We start from the raw sequence: 19,721 nt of genomic DNA on the forward strand, positions 1-19,721 counted from the left end.
GCCATGATGATACAGTACAACAGAACACGGAGGTATTCCCTCAACCGCCCCAGTCTCAGCTCTCACATGACTATTAATCACATGTTAGAGAATATGACACCTGCCTGTTGGCAGATGTATGGGTTTGAGGCCATGTAGTACTGGACACCTGTCTAGAGGGCCAGCCAAGCAAACAGGTTTGTCGTAACAACACCAGTTCAGTTCTTCTCATAGCCATTCCTTAACCTGCTCGCTGTGGAGGCGGCCTGGCAGGCAGGCTGGCAGATGAGGGTAGCCCTCTGCTCTGCCACCTCAGTGAGCTAGGTAAACAAGACACTCACTCCGCTGGGCCTCCCTGACAGCTGCAGCAATCTGAGAACACCAGTAGTCAGTCGACCGACTTGGAGGGGATGTAGGGGTGTGGGGACGCACCTTACGGGAACAGCTCTGAGTTGAGGAGGAACAGAGAATGAGACGGAGAAAGAGAGAGTGCCATGTGTCCCTCTAACAAAGTGGGGTTAAGTGCCCCGCTGTTCCTCTTATGAGTTGCATTTTAAGGAGGAGACAGAGGGAGCACAGGGACATTTACCCATCAGGACTGGTTGTAAGTGAACGTTTTGACACACACACACACACACACACACACACACACACACACACACACACACACACACACACACACACACACACACACACACACACACACACACACACACACACACACACACACACACACACACACACACACACACACACACACACAGATCCCCTAGCTATCCCAAGCAATTAATGTAGTCAATCATCCCAGGCTGATACCTGGTTAACAGCAGAGGGAATGTAAGACAGGGAAGGCAGAGAGAGAGGGAGAGTACTGTACTGCACAGGGATGAGAGCGAGCTGACAGGCAGACTGTACTGTGGTGGTTGTTTTCCTCTTCCCCTCCACTTGATTGGACCTGCTCTCCTCTCCACTACTGTAGCTGTAATGAGATGAGTGTGGAGGGAAATGGCTGCTGAGGCACACACACTGGGGGGGGACACTCACTTTCCTCTGATGGATTCTTTCTTACACCACAGCACTGCCATGAATGGCCATTTGAACAGCAGCAGACTAGAGACACGGGGCTACTGCGGAGCAGCAGAGTACATGTTTGTGTAATACACTGAGAGAGAGAGAGAGAGAGAGAGAGAGAGAGAGAGAGAGAGAGAGAGAGAGAGAGAGAGAGAGAGAGAGAGAGACAGACAGACGTGTGTGTGTAGCTGCAGCCTTATCTGTAGAGAAGCCCCCCGCCACGGCACACGGAACGGGGTGGGGTCAACCTGTCTGTCTGGAAAGCCTCCGCAAATGAAAATGTGTGGTGGGCGGCCACCACACATTTTCATTTGCGGAGGCTTTCCAGACAGACAAGCGACGGGCAGAGCGGAGCTCGTATCCTGTAGCTCAGTAGGTTCAGTACAAAATCGTCTTGGAACGTTGCAGATAGAAAGGCCGTGAATAGAACTGACATGATTCCTTATAATCAGAGAGGCATGTTTGTTCTACATAATACATTTCTATCTGAATGTTGGCCAACGTTGTGTTTGTCCTCCTGCTGAACAATAGTGGAATTTGCGGTTCACCTTCAAAATACAAGTCCCTCATTGAAAGTGATACAAACGGATACAAATAATGGATATGCCATATGTGGACTAGATAATGCTAAACAAGGTTAGAATATTGTTACATCATTTATAAATTAAATACAATAATGAATTATTCTGACAATAAACTGGATTTTTTGCTGGGGAAATTCCACTGTGGATGTATTAGACTGCATAATTGCATTGGGGGCATACTTACAGTATATACACTGTAGAGCCTAACCTATGGATTGTGCACCCATGAAATGTGGCATCAGCCTACTCAGTGACACCCGTAGAACACAACTATTTAGAGTTTACACAAATATTAGTGTCTTAGCTCTATTGTACAGTGCATATAAGTATGCCCCAATACAATTATGCAGTCTAATACATCAGCAGTTATTTTTATTGTCAAAATAATGAATTATTGTATTCATTTTTTATTATGCAACAACATTCCAACCTTGTTTAGCATTATCTAGTCCAAATATGGCATGATTCCGCTATCCGTTTCCATCACTTTTAATGAGGAACTTTAATTTTGAAAGTGAACCATAAATTGCGCACACACACACACACACACACACACACACACACACACACACACACACACACACACACACACACACACACACACACACACACACACACACACACACACACACACACACACACACAGACATACTGTAGCACATGGGGATGTGTGAAACATACTAAGTGTCCTGCTTACGTTGCCTCATTAGCTAGCTATTGAGGTGACATGATCGGCTAAGATGCTTGAGGAGGACCTTTGTTTGTGAGAGGTCCTGAGTTCTCGCCAGGTATGAGCTGAATCGGGAGGAAGTGGCACTCGTTAAGCAAGCAGCATGATATTCTTTACACACACACACACACGCGCGCGCGCAGAGGAAGACATCCACCGGTGACCATAGCAACGGAGTAAAAAAAGTTCAACGTGTGAAAAGCGAATTGTTATAACACCATAAGCATGCATATCAAGTATTTACAGTCAACAGAAATGATAAGCTAACCAAAAAATTGATTAGAAAACCAAGATTTGTATTGTTAGATGTGACTCTGTAAACCTATGTTAGTTAGCTGATCTGATCTGTTAGCTACAGTTGAAGTCGAAAGTTTACATACACTTAGGTTGGAGTCATTAAAACTCGGTTTTCAACCACTCCACAAATTTCTTGTTAACAAACTATAGTTTTGGCAAGTCGGTTAGGACATCTACTTTGTGCATGACACAAGTAATTTTTCCAACAATTGTTTCCAGACAGATTATTTCACTTATAATTCACTGTATCACAATTCCAGTGGGTCAGACGTTTACATACACTAAGTTGACTGTGCCTTTAAACATCTTGGACAATTCCATAAAATGATTTCATGGCTTTAGAAGCTTCTGCTAGGCTAATTGACATATTTGAGTAAATTGGAGGTGTACCTGTGGATGAATTTCAAGGCCTACCTTCCAACTCAGTGCCTCTTTGCTTGACATCATGGGAAAATCAAACAATAGTACGCAAGTATAAACACCATGGGACCACGCAGCCGTCATACCGTTCAGGAAGGAGACGCGTTCAGTCTCCTAGAGATGAACGTACTTTGGTGCAAAAAGTGCAAATCAATCTCAGAACAACAGCAAAGGACCTTGTGAAGATGCTGGAGGACACAGGTACAAAAGTATCTATATCCACAGTGAAACGAGTCTTATATCGACATAACCTGCAAGGAAGAAGCCAGTACTCCAAAACCGCCATAGAAAAGCCAGACTACGGTTTGCAACTGCACATGGGGACAAAGATCATACTTTTTGGAGAAATGTCCTCTGGTCTGATGAAACAAAAATAGAACTGTTTGGCCATAATGACCATCGTTATGTTTGGAGGAGAAAGGGGGAGGCTTGCAAGCCGAAGAACACCATCTCAACCATGAAGCACGCGGGTGGCAGCATCATGTTGTGGGGGTGCTTTGCTGCAGGAGGGACTGGTGCACTTCACAAAATAGATGGCATCATGAGGGAGGAAAATTATGTGGATATATTGAAGCAACATCTCAAGACATCAGTCAGGAAGTTAAAGATTGGTCGCAAATGGGTCTTCCAAATGGACAATGACCTCAAGCATACTTCCAAAGTTGTGGCAAAATGGCTTAAGGATAACGAAGTCAAGGTATTGGAGTGGCCATCACAAAGCCCTGACCTCAATCCTATAGAAAATGTGTGTGCAGAACTGAAAAAGCGTGTGCGAGCAAGGAGGCCTACAAACCTGACTCAGTTACACCAGCTCTGTCAGGAGGAATGAGCCAAAATTCACCCAACTTATTGTGGGAAGCTTGTGGAAGGCTACCCGAAATGTTTGACCCAAGTTAAACATTTTAAAGGCAATTCTACCAAATACTAATTGAGTGTATGTAAACTTCTGACCCACTGGGAATGTGATGAAAGAAATAAAAGCTGAAATAAATTATTCTCTCTACTATTATTCTGACATTTCACATTCTTAAAATAAGACAGTGAATTTGTACTTGGATTAAATGTCAGGAGTTGTGAAAAACAGAGTTTAAATATATTTGGCTAAGTTGTATGTAAACTTCCGATTTCAACTGTACATGTATGTGCTGACTGCTGACGTATCACCATGCATGCTACGTTGTGTCGAGCATAGTAGAATGTGAATGCTCCTCAACCCAGTGGTGCCAACAATTTTTCAGTGAGAACCGCTACTGGCTCATTGATTTGTCACTAGCAGTCGCTAGATTACGTTTTGATGTTGCCACGACGATGTCACAACACCAATTTGCTTGCTGTGCCACAGCTGCGGTCCCCAAAGTAGCGTTTTGTTTTTGCCCCCTCTCCTGCCACACGCCCCCTTATCTTGTGCTTCTCTGCCTGTGTGTGCACCGTTGCTATAACTTCTGTTGCACAGTCAGCTTCTCCCAATCTAGTTTGCGGCAGAATTGAGTGGGAAAACTCGGTTAATGCTATCAAAACTATAGAAACTCTCTATCAAAATCATAGAAACTCTCATTGGCAAAACTCCCCAAAGGCAGCCTGAAAAGTAGCTGAATTTGTCGCTTGCCTCTTTTACTAATAAAAGTCGCTGGAGGAGTCTGAACTCCCTAAATTTAGCGACAAGGGCCCTAAATTGGCAACACTGCCTCAAATCAAATCAAGTTTATTTTATATAGCCCTTCGTACATCAGCTAATATCTCGAAGTGCTGTACAGAAACCCAGCCTAAAACCCCAAACAGCAAGCAATGCAGGTGTAGAAGCACGGTGGCTAGGAAAAACTCCCTAGAAAGGCCAAAACCTAGGAAGAAACCTAGAGAGGAACCAGGCTATGAGGGGTGGCCAGTCCTCTTCTGGCTGTGCCGGGTGGAGATTATAACAGAACATGGCCAAGATGTTCAAAATGTTCATAAGTGACAAGCATGGTCAAATAATAATCAGGAATAACAAATGATACGTGTGGTGGGCGGTGCCACCTTCTATGTGCTGTGGCGATGGGTACTTGGATCTCTCCGTCACTCACCCTCTGCTCCTCGCCCACCTCCATAGGGGCATGTGGGTGATAAAGTTGGCGGCTAACACAGGTTCATATCCCAACTGTCCAGTGGCAGAAACTAAAGATCACGTCCTCCTTCACTGTCAAACCTATGAACATCAAAGGCAAATGCTCAGAAGAACGATCACATCTCTGGGATTAAGCTTTACCCTCCCCGATTTACTCAAAACCCGTCCAGAACAAACTAATTCACTCAGCAATAATGTCCCTCCTCCATTCATGTAGACTAAAGTGTAGAATCTAGAACACCTCCATAGTGTCCATCACACTCCAGCCCGGTAGGTGGCGGTAATGGACCTAATATTGGTATGTACATCGGTTTAAAACCCCAACGAAGAAGAAGAAGATGGTGGCGAGGAAAATGGCGGAAGCGGAGGTCGAATTTGCGCACATTGGGCCTCACCAGATTGAAGGCAAAAGAGTTGACTTGCTTAAATTTTCAGGGCACCAAGAGTGATTTTGGGGGTCTCTCGGGAAGTTGATTATGAAGAGGAAAACTTCTGGAGCAGTTGGTGTTCGTCGGTTGTCTTATGGTCAATGGAAGAAATGAGAAGTGTGTCAGTGCTACTCTTTTTTTAAAGAGGGGTCTCTCCCTATACACAAAGATGGGTTATGTGAATTATCTTGTGAGAGCATTTGTTCCCAGGGTATTGCAATGTACAAACTGCAAAGCGCTTGAACATGTGTCATGTGTTTGTAGTAAACTGGATATGAGTGATCATATTGCTAAGATAGAAGAAGACTATGAATGTTGGAATTGTGGTGGAGAACATGCACATGAGTTCCCTGAGTGCCCTCTTAGGGTGAAGGAGGCAGAGATCGCCAGCCTTACAGCTGCGTGTCTCTTATGCAGTGCTGGGAAAAGTAGCCAATTGTCATACTTGAGTAAAAGTAAAGCATACTTAATAGAAAATAACTCATGTAAAAGTGAAAGTCACCCAATAAAATACTACTTGAGTAAAAGTGTAAAAGTATTTGGTTTTAAATATAGTTAAGTATCAAAAGTACATGTAATTACTAAAATATACTTAAGTATCAAAGGTAAAAGTAAAAGTACAAATCATTATATTAAGCAAACCAGATGGTGCCATTTTTTTTGTTTAGTTTTTTTGTTGTTGTTGTGAGTCTGCCAGAGCAGAGGCGTTTGGGATGACCAGGGATGTTCTCTTGATAATTGTGTGAATTTGACCATTTTCCTGTTCTGCTAAGCATTCAAAATGTAACGAGTACTTCTGGGTGCCATGGAAAATATATGGAGTAAAAAGTACATTATTTTCTTTAGGAATGTAGTGAAGTAAAAGTAAAACTTGTCAAAAATATAAATAGTCAAGTACAAATATCCCCCAAAACTACTTAAGTAGTACTTTAAAGTATTTTTACTTTTAATTTACTTTTAAGTACTTTATACCACTGCTCTTATGCCGAGGCAGCGAAAAAGAGTGAAAGACAGTGGGAGTGTGACGGTCCCTATGGTGGAGGCACCGCAGTCTAATGCTGTGGACTTTTTGGCATTTATTGCTATGGTGATAGACTGCAGTGCCGGACTGGATAAGAATTCTAGAAAGATTGATATCATAATATCTGCAGCTAAACGCTTCTTGGGATTGAAGGATGTCACAGGCGAGGAGCTGCATGGAATACTGACTGGAGCAGTTCTGTCCTCTCAGGTCCCCGGATCTGTGTAGGGCTCTGAGTCAATTTGAATTACTGAGGATTACTTTTTTGTTTTGTATGATGTTTTTTGTATGATTTTGAGGGAGTTCAAAGTTTTAGCTTTTCCTTTTTAGATTCGCCCCTTGTTGTTTTCTGCATCCAGTCAATATTGCCTTTTGTTGTGTTGGAGGAGAGGCTGGCGGTTGGTGGAACAGATGGGAGGAGCGGCCGCTACGCAGGAGTGTGTTTAGCCTCTCAGAGCACTCCCTTAAGTTAGTGCGTGAGTGGGGCACTCTCTAGCCGTCTTTAGACAGACAGACAGCTGGTCAAACAGGCTTAGGAGAGCAGTGGGTAGTCTGGACACTCACTTAAGCCCATTAGCCCTCCTCCGGTCCCCATTGGTCACTGGACTCGGTTCAAACGCTGCTCCCGTGTTTTGATGGTAACGTGGTCTGGATGATGGGAGGGGAGGTCTGTAACCTTGACCATATGTATAGTAGCCTCACCAGCTGACCAGCACAGGAACATAACAGATATCACAAATCAAAACATTTGGGAAGGCCTTTAAAAATCAAGTATTATGGGCCTCCCGGGTGGCGTAGCGGTCTACTACAGACCCGGGTCGATCCCAGACTGTGTCACAGCCGGTTGTGACTGGGAGACTCATGAGGCGGCGCACAATTGGCCCAGCTTTGCCCGGGTTAGGGGAGGGTTATGGCAGGCCGGGATTTCCTTGTCCCATCGCCCTCTAATGGCTCCTTGTGGCGGGCCAGACACCTTCAAGCTGACTTCGGTCGTCAGCTGGACGTAGTTACATCCGACACATTGGTGCGGCTGGCTTCCGGGTTAAGAGAGCAGTGTGTCAAGAAGCAGTGTGGCTTGGCAGGGTCATGTTTCAGAGAACACGTGGCTCTCGACCTTTGCCTCTCCTTAGCCCGTAGGGGAGTTTCAGCGATGGGACAAGACTGTAACTACCAAATGGGGTAAAAGAGAAAAGATGTAAATAAAAACGTTCTAGTAATATATGACATGACGTGGTTGGTGAGAAGGTTGTTGTATTGAGGCCATGCATCCTTATGTGATTGGTTGTGTTGGGACTGGCAGGGTAGGCCTCCTGCCCCTGTTCCTGCCCCTGTGCCTAAGCTATTGTGTGGCGTCACACGTAGCCCTGTGGAATGTCAGATCCTGCTCCCGCCTCGTGCCCGGGTGGTCTTGGGGGAGGAGCCTCAGAGTGCAGCACATGGAGGCTGCAGAGGAAGGCATGGAATGCACTCCGAGGTTTATGTATGTGCTCTTTTTTTATAACCCTCTTCACCTAACCCAGAGCTACTCCCATTGGTTCCTTTCACCCAGTCATATCTTCACAACTCAGTTAGTTGACCAGCAACATGATGTAATTTATTAGCTAACGGAATACAATATCAACGCTGTCATTCTGTGTTACCCATCACTGGACAGAGCTAGAGCACATGGCTACTGTGTTAATAAGGAAGACCTGATTTATAGAGAAATGCTGACTCATTTGGAGAGACCTGAAATCCAATTTGACGTTAATCTATCTCCCCCTGGTTAAAATGTGTTTTATTAGTATACACTCTGCCATCTTTATCACTTCTCTGTAAATATAAGTTAGCCCCCACAGGTCAACAAAACGTGAGTGTTTCTATGAACACTGGACATGTTGTGGGCACCAGGAATACCTCAGCGTTATTGGAGAGGAGAGCAGACAGACAATTGTACCATTGCACTGTGATGCTTGCACTGAAATACTGCTGTTTTATTTTGCTCCTCTGTTCAAAGCTGATCTCACTCTCTGTTATGGTGGGCCACGATTTCAACATGACGTCCAGACAGTTCAGGCTCCTGGTCAAAGCACATATCTGTTGACGTCATGCAGGCTGCTTGCGGGCTGACGTCGTTGTTCATCTCTGGGTATATTAGAGGAGAGAGTGGGCTGCAGTGTGGCTGGGATCTCAGTCCACAATGGCTCCTGTTCAGACCTCATACTGACTGATGTCCCACAACCACACATGTTTGTGTGTGCGTGTTTGTGTGTCTGCTTTCACAATGCAGGCTGGTGCAAATCAGATGCAATACTGGATCAAAAGTTCAGTATATTATTTCAGAGAATACTGATCTGAGTATACTTATACTGAATACTTATCCATCCACGTCTGAAAATACATGTGAATACTAATCTGAGTATACTTATACTGAATACTTATCCATCCACGTCTGAAAATACATGTGAATACTGATCTGAGTATACTTATACTGAATACTTATCCATCCACGTCTGAAAATACATGTGAATACTGATCTGAGTATACTTATACTGAATACTTATCCATCCACGTCTGAAAATACATGTGAATACTGATCTGAGTATACTTATACTGAATACTTATCCATCCACATCTGAAAATACATGTGAATACTGATCTGAGTATACTTATACTGAATACTTATCCATCCACGTCTGAAAATACATGTGAATACTGATCTGAGTATACTTATACTGAATACTTATCCATCCACGTCTGAAAATACATGTGAATACTGATCTGAGTATACTTATACTGAATACTTATCCATCCACGTCTGAAAATACATGTGCATACTGATCTGACCAAATACTTATCCATGTGAATACTGTACTATGATCATAGAGCCGGACATCACTTGTCCTGTAAGTCTATGACTGTGGAGGTCGAGAGAGAGAGAGAGAGAGAGAGAGAGAGAGAGAGAGAGAGAGAGAGAGAGAGAGAGAGAGAGAGAGAGAGAGAGAGAGAGTGAGTACGGTTCCTCTCTTATCATAGACCACTGCAGGAGGAGTGAGGGTCAGAGTGAAGACCTCCTGGCCTTTGTGGCCCCTCCAACCCCCCTGTGAGCTGTTGACTAGGGATTGATGATGTATCATTGGGATCTGCAGCAGATCAATGGGCTCCAGGCCCACAGTAAGGCTGGCCTCTAGCAATTCATCATCAGGGGTCACAACACATTTAGCCCTGTCCCACAAGCCCTCATTGTCATTCAAGTGCTATGGACCTACATGGGCGGGTAGAGCTGCACTGGGCTAAACTATAGGATATAGGCTCTTCAGAATAGCACTGACTTCATCCTGACTATTTCATAAAATCACCAATGCAGCTTGACCAGGGCCGATTAAATATTAAAGTACATGGAAAGATCCGGAAATGGATTCACCATGGCCCTTTTAGGTGACCTATATTCACTGCACTTCTCTCTTTGTGTGTGTGTGTGTGTGTATGTGTGTGTGTGTGTGTGTGTGTGTGTGTGTGTGTGTGTGTGTGTGTGTGTGTGTGTGTGTGTGTGTGTGTGTGTGTGTGTGTGTGTGTGTGTGTGTGTGTGTGTGTTTGTGTGTGTCTGTGTGACTGACGATGGGTGATTTGTTTTGGTACAAATATGCAAGGGCTGGGTATTTGCACTGTCCCGCCCTGCACATCACACAGTACTGTCCAGTCTCTCGTTTTCTCTACATGTCTGTAGCGTTACAGGAATGTATGTGCGTGTAACTTTGTTTTCATCTGTACTTGTCCCATATACAGTATGGATGTAATGACCATCTCCTCCTTGTGAACCCATGTTGAGTGACATTAATCAGAGGCCTATCATATCCTACCTGTGTTTGTGTGACAGTGTTCTCTGTTCAGACACAGTAGGCTGCCACTCTGGCCCTGTCTCTTCAGGCTCTGGTTCTGTCTTGTGCCGTCTCTCTGTCCTCTCACATCTGGATTCAATAGGTCCAGCTTCCTCTTCTGAAGGAGGTACACATATAAATAGCCTGGCTGCATAAACCACACTATGCAGCAGGGCCTGTGTGTTAGACCGGCCTTTCTCCCGTGTCGGCCCCTCAGATATGGTGAGTGACGTCGCCATGCCGATGCCTTAGCTCTGCCCCCGTCAGGCTGTTGTCCCTTGGCTCCGCCCCTGTGGTGGCAGCCTCTGGTCCCCAGGCTGTGGTGTGGTTGACGCAGGCTGCATGCTAAACACACCGACCGCCACAGAGTCCGTGCCCATCTGTGGAAAGTTTGAGTGGAACTGGGCCAGGGCTGAGAGACAGGCAGGCGGTGGGTGGGTGGTTCGGCTGGAAGTAGCCTGCGTGGGTAGTGGGTGGGTGGGTGGGCTAGAGGTAGCCTGCGTGGGTAGTGGGCTGAGGAAGGGAAATGTAATGTCCTGGTTATAGCTCAACATACTGACTAAAAATACTGACTTTATAACGTGTACAGTGTAGCACAGTACAGTAGGTATGTGCACAACTACATTCTTCGTAGATGCATATATTTATTCTGTTCGAAAGGAGATTCAGAATTTCATAGTGAAAAAATGGGTCATACAGGGGTTGGTATCCATGTTGGTTCATTAGAGAGTAGTGATGATATGAGGGGTGACAGCATGCGGCAGCAGGGGTTGTTTTTGTCCTCAGACTGGCCCCTGTCAGTCACTCTGTGTGTGTCCCCTCATGTTCAATAAACACATGCCCCTTTGTGTGGCACACGTGCGTGTCCTGTCCTGCCACAGAGGCCCAGCCCCACCCCTCCCAAATTAAAATGCACTCAGGCAAGAGGTGTGTTCGCTTGGCTTGGCTGTGACCCCCCCCCCCCCCCCCCCCCCCCCCATCCTCCCTGCACCCCGGTGCCCCTGTCTGGCTAGGGGCTGCAGCAGCAGGAGGGAGGAGAGGAGTGGGAGGGGATAGCAGAGAGGGAGTAGGGTGGTGGTGGAGAGGAAGAGGGGTATAGCCAAGCCTTTTGCTTGAGTGAGTTTTAATTTGTCTGCTCACAGCAGAAGACGCTGCAGTGTGGCGGAAAGGAGGATCAGACGCAGTACCGCTCATGCACTCATTCACCTCAGATCCACGTGCACGCAGGCAGGCACGCGCATACACATACACACTGGGGATGCAGGATGCCTGCCTGCTCCCTGTGGCTTTGTCTGAACGGTTTTGACGCTGTTGTCTCAGTCATTTCTCCAGGAACTCAACCCTGGTGCCTTCCCTCTCCATCTCCCTCTGATTGATCATTTTATAAGGCTGTGGCAGTCTGGAATGAGCTGTTCAGGAATACAGTCCATTGGTACTCCTTGCCTTGTCGGTTTTCTCTTTTTAGACACAATCTCTTACTGGATCTAGATCATTTTACAGCATCCTATAAAAGAAAAAGACAAAAACAAAGTGTTTCTGTAAAGAGAAACAGCAGGGCATGATACAGTAACAGTAGGTTCTATGTTGCCTTGCCTCAAGGCTCAGCGTTTGATGTGGTAAAATAGCAGACACATGGAAGTTGTGTTCCGGGACTGGAACGTGAGAATGTCCCTGCTCCCTCTCGCTGGCCTCTGAGGAGGATTCACCCATTCCCGCTCCTGCCCGCTCTCTACCTGCTGGAGACAGAGCTTCAGTTTCCCTCCCAGGCCATGGGGGTATCAGGTTTGTTTTGGGGGGGCCAGAATGGTTGTGTTCAATTCATAATTTTGGAATTGACTCCCATTCAACTCAAGAGTTACAATTCGAATGAATTGGCCACACCCCACGTGATGTAGAATTTGAAGTGACAGGAAGTAACATTTTATTCAGTACAATTCAAAGAAATTCCACTCAGTCATAGAACATGAGAGGTTCATTGAATCTGATAGGTCACACTTCCAGATACCAAAGAATATATCACTTTTCTTTGGAAACAATGTTCATATACTCGTTTAACCTTAGTACTTAGAATAGCCAATTATATTTCCGCCAACTAATTCATTTGTTTGGCTTCTTTTTGAAGGCTTTAGGGTCAACTTCAGGGTTAAAGTAATGCATTCTGGGAAACGTAATATTTTCCCCATATTGAACAAAATGTAAGTGATTCATTATTTTCCTTGATCATTCATTTTAAGTTTGTCCTGAAAATCAATATTTATTTTATATTTTATATGCATGTATGTTTTATGTACAAGATGTACAGTATATTTGTATAGACTACACCTAATATAGAAAAGAAGGCATTTGAATTTAATTTAATTTAACTGAATTCAATGCAATTCTGTATCTTGTCAAGAATTTAATTGGAATTTGAGGCATTCACATTTAAATTCTGAACTGAGCACAACCCTGGAGGGCAAGGGAAAGGGGCTAAGGCTGGCATACGCAGTGAGGACAAACGGAGGGAGAATTCTTACATCGTTCGTAATGAAAAAAGCAGGTGTGGAATCAGATACACAGACAGATAGAGAGACAGAGCGAAGAAAAATTGAAAAACACAAACATCCCCTCCTCCCTCTCATCCCGCCACTGGCTGTGACTCTTCATCTATAAATCCCATGCCAGCAGCTGGAGTTGTGAAGCGGCCATTTTATGAATGAGGGTGGGAAGGAGGGAGGGAGAGAGAGAGGGAGCGGGAGGGGGAGTTGGTCAGGTGGTGTGTGCGTGACGCAGCTCAGCGAGGCGATCGTGGCGGAGTGTGTGTGTATGTGTTCGCTGGATAAGGAGGAGCTTGGGGTGGGCCCACACACTGCCTCTCCTCTCCTTTCCGCAGGCTTTGTGTGTTAGTGTTTTGTTCCTGCCTTCTCCGAAGCAAAGAGCAGTGTGGAAAGAAAGACCTAGTTTGGGCTGAGCTTCCTTTCCGCCCAAACTGCTCACTCTGCAGCCTGACCAGATCAGCCTCCGTCTGGGGTGTTGAAGGAAGAATGCCCCACTCTAGCGCTTTCTGTTTTCCATTCTCTAATTCACATTGTGAACACCTCAATGACTTGCAGGAATGGTTTTATGTATCTGTTTGTACATGTTTGTGTGTGAGGTGTTGACTGTCTCGTATCATGTCCCCCATACACCCACATCTAAAGATATATTTCTCTTTTCGCATATGCATCTTCAGTATCTTCAGTTCTCCCACCGGTAGAGTCAAAATCGGCATGTATTATTACAATTGATTGGTGTCTGCTTCTTCTCAGTAGAATGAAACACATCAATATTAGTGTGTCTCCCGAAGGCGTAGAGGGAGCGATGGAACTCTGAACACTGGAAGTGCTCTCTTTGTCCCGACCTGAGGGAACATTGTTTGTCACATTTTTCTTATACATGGTCAGTGTGAGGTCACAGTGAGTTGAAACCTCTGTTCTTTGTAGATGCAGTAGATTACATGGATGTCCCTGACATGTGGTGTTCAGACCGCCAAGACTTATTGATCCATGCTCTCATTGCTAGAATCCATCCTTAAACCGCCAACAATGCTGGCATGGCTGCCCCTCCAACCCTGAACTCTATTTGATGCATGATGGGACCAGGGGCCCACGTCAGGGGAAATGGGTCAAACGTTCGCCACCCCCACCAGCCCTCCCTTCATTTTTAATTTCCAAAGCTCTTTGAAAGAGCCCAGATAACTCAGGCCTGCTGTTGAATAAGCATACAGGGGCTTTTATGGAGGCAGAAGGCCATTTTGTTTAGGCAAAGATACAACTACTGGGCATGAGGGAGTCTTTTTCATTTAGCCTGTCCCTTCCTGACGCAAATGTAGATTTATCTCCCCTTTGTTCCACCTCTGAACTTTTTTGCATTTCGTTTTCTTCTTATTTTAAATGGCAGCCCATAAAAAGGCAACTAGCTGGCTCGTTGAGAAATGAGAAGGCATTGTGTAAACATGGAAAGGTAGCCTAATGCTTGAGACACTGTGGATTAACTGGAGGATATACAGTATGAGAGCCTCAGCAGAGGCTCTTCATTCTCCTCATTATATATACTTGACAATTGGCCAGATTTCCAAGAAAGCTGGTAACTCAGTTTGTGGTTTTCCAGGGCCTGTGTGTTGTTGTGGTGACCCCCCCCCCCCCCCCCCCCACGAGGGGGATGGCCCCAGTGTTGTTTTCTACTCACCGTCTGCACTTCCTCAACTGAGGCTGCCCTTCTCTTCTCTTGTCTGACCTTACTCTGAGGCCATGGAGACAAACAAACGGCTCTGGCGCTGTTACTGCACTCTGTTCACTGTTCTACAGATTTTGTCATTCAAAGTTAAGGCCACGTTGATCAAAACACCAACAACTGAGCTGTGTGAGCTCACAGGTTGTAAGGTTTTATTTGGCCTGTCTATGTTCCCTCCAGAGAAGGCAGGCGGGCGGGTAATAAAATGCTTCAGGTGTGCCTTGTGTTGCATGTAGTTAGTAAGAATGTCCTCCTGCAGGCAGAATAGGGCCAGGCTGGGACTGGGGAGGAGGGTTGGAATGTGCCTTTGATCTGCAGGCTGTCTGGTGCTAACCTAACCTCCAGCTGGGTTGTGTTCCTGTTCCTTCTCTCTCTCCCACACTGTGGAAAATACACAGACAATCAATCCCAATCCCAATCCCACCCCTCCCCTTACCAACCTTTCCCCAAACCCATACTTTCCTGAAAACAAAGCGCTTTAAACCCCTACTTGTCTGAAAGCCCAGTACAGTGTTGTGAGGCCTAAGGCCTTGCAGTGGTGGGCTTGGCAGTATCTGGATATAGCCTAGTAGCAGGTACCACATCAGGCTGCAGGACAGAACATAGGGAACTCTCAGACGGTCACAGCACCAGTGGATCTAATCAAATTATCACAAGTGAAACCAATGCTTGGAAAGTCCTAGCCAGCTCCTTGATTCATTTCTTTTGAGTGCTAGTTAAAGGATATGGTCTCCAGTTTCCTGTTTTTGCTCCCTCTCTCCTCTCCCTCTCTCTCAGTGTGATTGATGGGTCACTGATTGAGCAGCGTGCTCCCGCTTGCTTGCTGAGCGAGGCAGCTATCTGCTCCCTGTCTGCAGCCTGGTCAGGCAACAACACACACAGGTTAGGAGGAGACATGTTAGTTAGAGGAACTAACTCATTTCTCTAGCAAGTGGGATTCCTTGTCTCACCCTGCCACTGCACTGTGATACCATTGTTACACAGTAATAGCTTGATGGTATGTGACTAGCAGCAATGCAAAACCAGGGCAAGGTTTAACACATTGAGGAAATATCATTTTGGAGAGAAATCTGTCTCAACAGACATTGGGAGAAAATAACTTTTGATTAATCAACATGCCCTTACTTTTAGTTCCCTTAGGCGCTAGATAAACTCGTTATTTTCTTGTTATCTTCAGCCATAGTCATGTTTTTGAACCGATTCCAGAGCGGTACTTCACCACCATGTAACAGTAAATATTTCCCTAGGACTGTGTAATTTGGCATCTTCCGTACCAGTGACAGTTAACTAAACATTCATGAAAAACCTTCAACAAATTATTACATCAAACATCAGAGATAATGCACAATCTAAAAAAAAGTTTATGTCAAATCAGGAGACATACTACACTTGGGGTGATACAGGCACGTAGTGGAGAACATTCCATTCCATCTGGTTCATTTAATGCACATATGTTCGACATTAAACTAACCTGAAACTTTTACTATCTCTCTTCCTACTACCCGGACAGGATGGTTTGTTGGTCTGGTCTGTTCGTTGGTTGTTTGTAGTAGGATATGGTCTGGGAGTTTTGCTGAATGGGCAGGTTAGCTGTGTTAAATGGGAAGGTCAGATGCAGGAGCCTCCTCAGGTTTACACTGGCATGTGAGTGGAACAAAATATCCTATTTTTGAATGAAGGGAAAATAGAATTATAGTAGTTTGTTAGGGGAAAGCCCCAGGCAGAATGAGCTAAGCCATGGACTGTACTGCTTGCATGCCTGAAGTGGCTAACAGTTGTTCAGTTTCATACAAGCCCATTGAGTAGACTCAATGAGGAATCATTTGTTTGTTATTGTGTCTGATCATGTAACATGATTGGCTGGTAGTTACCCACTATGTGCTTGAGTGTGACTGGAGAACTTAGTATTTTTCACTTTGGGATCATGTCTGAAAAACATATTTTGTTTTTGTCAACATATTAAGATGAAATATTCTAGGGACCATATACAAATATGCTATAACTAAAAACATCATAAATCTTTTTAGAGTGAGGCCATATAGTTTTAGGGGTGGAACATGGGTCTGGTATTGGTAATGTTTCCCTTGATTAGGAAAGTTGCTTCCTACATTTTTGTTTTGGTTGTTCTCTGTGTAATTATGTGGGTAACATTACTCTGTACCTCGTTTCCCAGTCTTAAAACAGTACAAAGTGGTAGCAGCAGCCTGTTTTTCTCCTCTAATCTAGCCTGGTGTAATCTAGCCCCCTGCTGGCTGGCAGCGGTAGTGCTTCTGAACCTGGGTCTGCATGGCTGTTTAGCTCTGTGAGGTCTCTGGCGACAAGGGCATATTTTTCAGAACAGGGGCTGCGAAGTGGGCTGTGGCATTGCCTGGCCTCGTCAATGTCCTAACTGAGAGGGAGGGGGTTTGGAGAGGGGAGAGGAGAGGCTTTTTCAAACTGTGTCTTTATGTCTCCCCTGGCTGTGAGTGCCACAACATTCTACAATGGGATTCATTGTTTGTTTGGGGGAGAGAACTAGGGTATTCCTTTTCAATCATTTCTGGAAGTCTTATGTTTGACGTGGTGGGGGTTTAGCACTTCCTGTGGCTCGGACTCATGTTCTTGCTCCCTGCTTCTTTCAGAAGGACAATAACCTAAAACATGAGGCCAAATATACATTGGAGTTGCTTACCAAGAGGACATTGAATGTTCCTGAGTGGCCTAGTTACAGTTTTGACTTAAATCGGATTGAAAATCTATGGCAAGACTTGAAAATGGCTGTCTAGCAATGATCCACAATCAACTTGAGAGAGCTTGAAGAATTTTACAAAGAATAATGTGCGAATATTGTACAATGCAAAGCTATTATAGACTTACCCAGAAAGACTCACAGCTGTAATCGCCGCCAAAGGTGATTCTAACATGTATTGACTCAGGGGTGTGAATACTTATGTAAATTAGATTTCTGTTTCTGTATTTAATTGTCCTTCTCAGCAGTCCTGCCCACTGCCGTTCAAGTGAGGTCTCTCAATTCACATGCACACGCTCACAAACATGCACAGGCACCATTTCACCCATGGCTCTGTTGTGATTTGTGCCTTAAATACACTGCAGAATGTTCGATTATGCTTAGAGCAGCGGGGGGCTGTGGAGGGGGGGGGGGGGGGGGTAATGCCTGTGTGGAGGTTTTTAGGGACTGACTGACTAACTGACTGTTGCCTGTGCCGTGCCGTGTCGTGCCTGTGGAGTAAAGCAGAGCCGTGGCCATCTGCCCCTGCCCCACCGTTCTGCTCCCTGGGCCCCCGCTGTCTTGTGTTGCGCTCTCCACTGCAGCGCAGCCCCCTTGATTCCTCCTGCAGTGCTCTGATGACATTTCACCTCTCCTACGTGGAGCTAGCGCTGACTCCTCCTTAATCCGACTAAGGGCTAATCTGTTACCGGGGGGATGTGGGTTGTTGGGCCAGGCCTCAGATCAGAACAGAACAGAGCTGCTAGGCAGACTGGCTGACTCACTCTTCCCCTTCCCCCCCCTCCATCTCTCAGTCTCTCCCTCCCTGCCCCGCCAGATAAGTAACACCTGTCTGGTACAGAGATCAATCTATTTCTCTGTCTGTCTCTATATCTATTTTTCCCTGTCTGTCCCTGTCTGTCCCTGTCCCTGTCTGTCCCTGTCCCTGTCTGTCTCTATCTGTCCTTGTCCCTGTCTGTCTCTGTCTGTCCCTGTCTGGGTCTCTATCTGTCCCTGTCTCTGTTTGTACCTGTCTCTGTCTGTTTCTGTCCCTGACTTTGTCTGTCCCTGTCCCTGTCTGTCCGTGTCTCTCCCTGTCTGTCTGTCTCTCTCTGTCTCTGTCTTTCCCTGTCTCTGTCTGTCCCTGTCCGGGTCTCTGTCCATCCCTGTCTGTCTCTGTCTGTCCATGTCTGGGTCTCTATCTGTCCCTGTCTCTGTTTGTACCTGTCTCTGTCTGTTTCTGTCCCTGACTTTGTCTGTCCCTGTCCCTGTCTGTCCGTGTCTCTGCCTGTCCCTATTTCTGTCCCTGTCTGTCTCTGTCTAACCCTGTCTCTGTCCCTGTCTCTGTATCTCCTTTTCTCTGTCTCCCTCGTTCTTGGGTTTCCAATATGTTTGTGAAGTTCAGCTGGTGATGAAGGAAGTTTTGCAACAGTACAACTTAAGCTCTATTCACAATAACACACCATAACACATGCTTTTAGCCAGGGAGTACTGGTCGGTTGTTAGATTGAGGAGTGCTTGTGTGCAGCTGTGTTTGTGTGTGTGTGTGTGTGTGTGTGTGTGTGTGTGTGTGTGTGTGTGTGTGTGTGTGTGTGTGTGTGTGTGTGTGTGTGTGTGTGTGTGTGTGTGTGTGTATGTGTGTGTGTGTGTGTGTGTGTGTGTGTGTGTGTGTGTGTGTGTGTGTGTGTGTGTGTGTGTGTTCCTGCCCTGTCTCAGCGGACCTCACACTGGCCCATGGGAGCCCACACTGACGGTGGACATTAATGGTAACTGAGTGTGATGTGTCAGAGGGGGTTCACTGGGGGTGGGCTCTGCAGCCCTGCACACATGCCACGTCCTGTGAATGTCACAGACACAGCGTGCACTTTCCACACCAGCACACGAACACTAGCCTCACGCAGCCCAACCTCCAGCCAGCTCCAACAAGAGATACAGTATCAAAACGAGGGGAAGCACGGAGAGAGAACTGCTTAGTTAAGCCTATCTGCATTATGGGCTTATATAGTTCTGATGCTCATAATGACTGTACCAGTGACTAAAACTTCTGTCCCTCTCCTTTTTCTCTCTCATTCTTTCCCTCTGTTTCTTCTCATCTCGTACTAGGGTGGCCATATGAGCTGCACGGGGTCCCTAAAAGGGGGAAGAGAGACAAAAAAAGTGTGGTGGGGAGAGAGAGAGAGAGAGAGAGGAAGGGCAAAACTCTCCTCTCACTGAAAAGAGGAGGTGAAAAGGGGGAAGAAAATGATGATGTCACTTGCAGCCAGTAGGAAGTGTG

General features: G+C 45.7%; 1 protein-coding gene across 1 annotated transcript in view; it reads left to right on the forward strand.

Moving 5' to 3' along the window:
• Positions 1 to 19,721, forward strand: part of igf1ra (insulin-like growth factor 1a receptor) — a 141,055-nt gene that overhangs the window by 64,036 nt on the left and 57,298 nt on the right. The gene's annotated exons all lie outside the window — the stretch shown is intronic.

Source organism: Salvelinus namaycush, chromosome 21 (assembly GCF_016432855.1).
Source record: "Salvelinus namaycush isolate Seneca chromosome 21, SaNama_1.0, whole genome shotgun sequence".
Taxonomy (NCBI): Eukaryota; Metazoa; Chordata; class Actinopteri; order Salmoniformes; family Salmonidae; genus Salvelinus; species Salvelinus namaycush.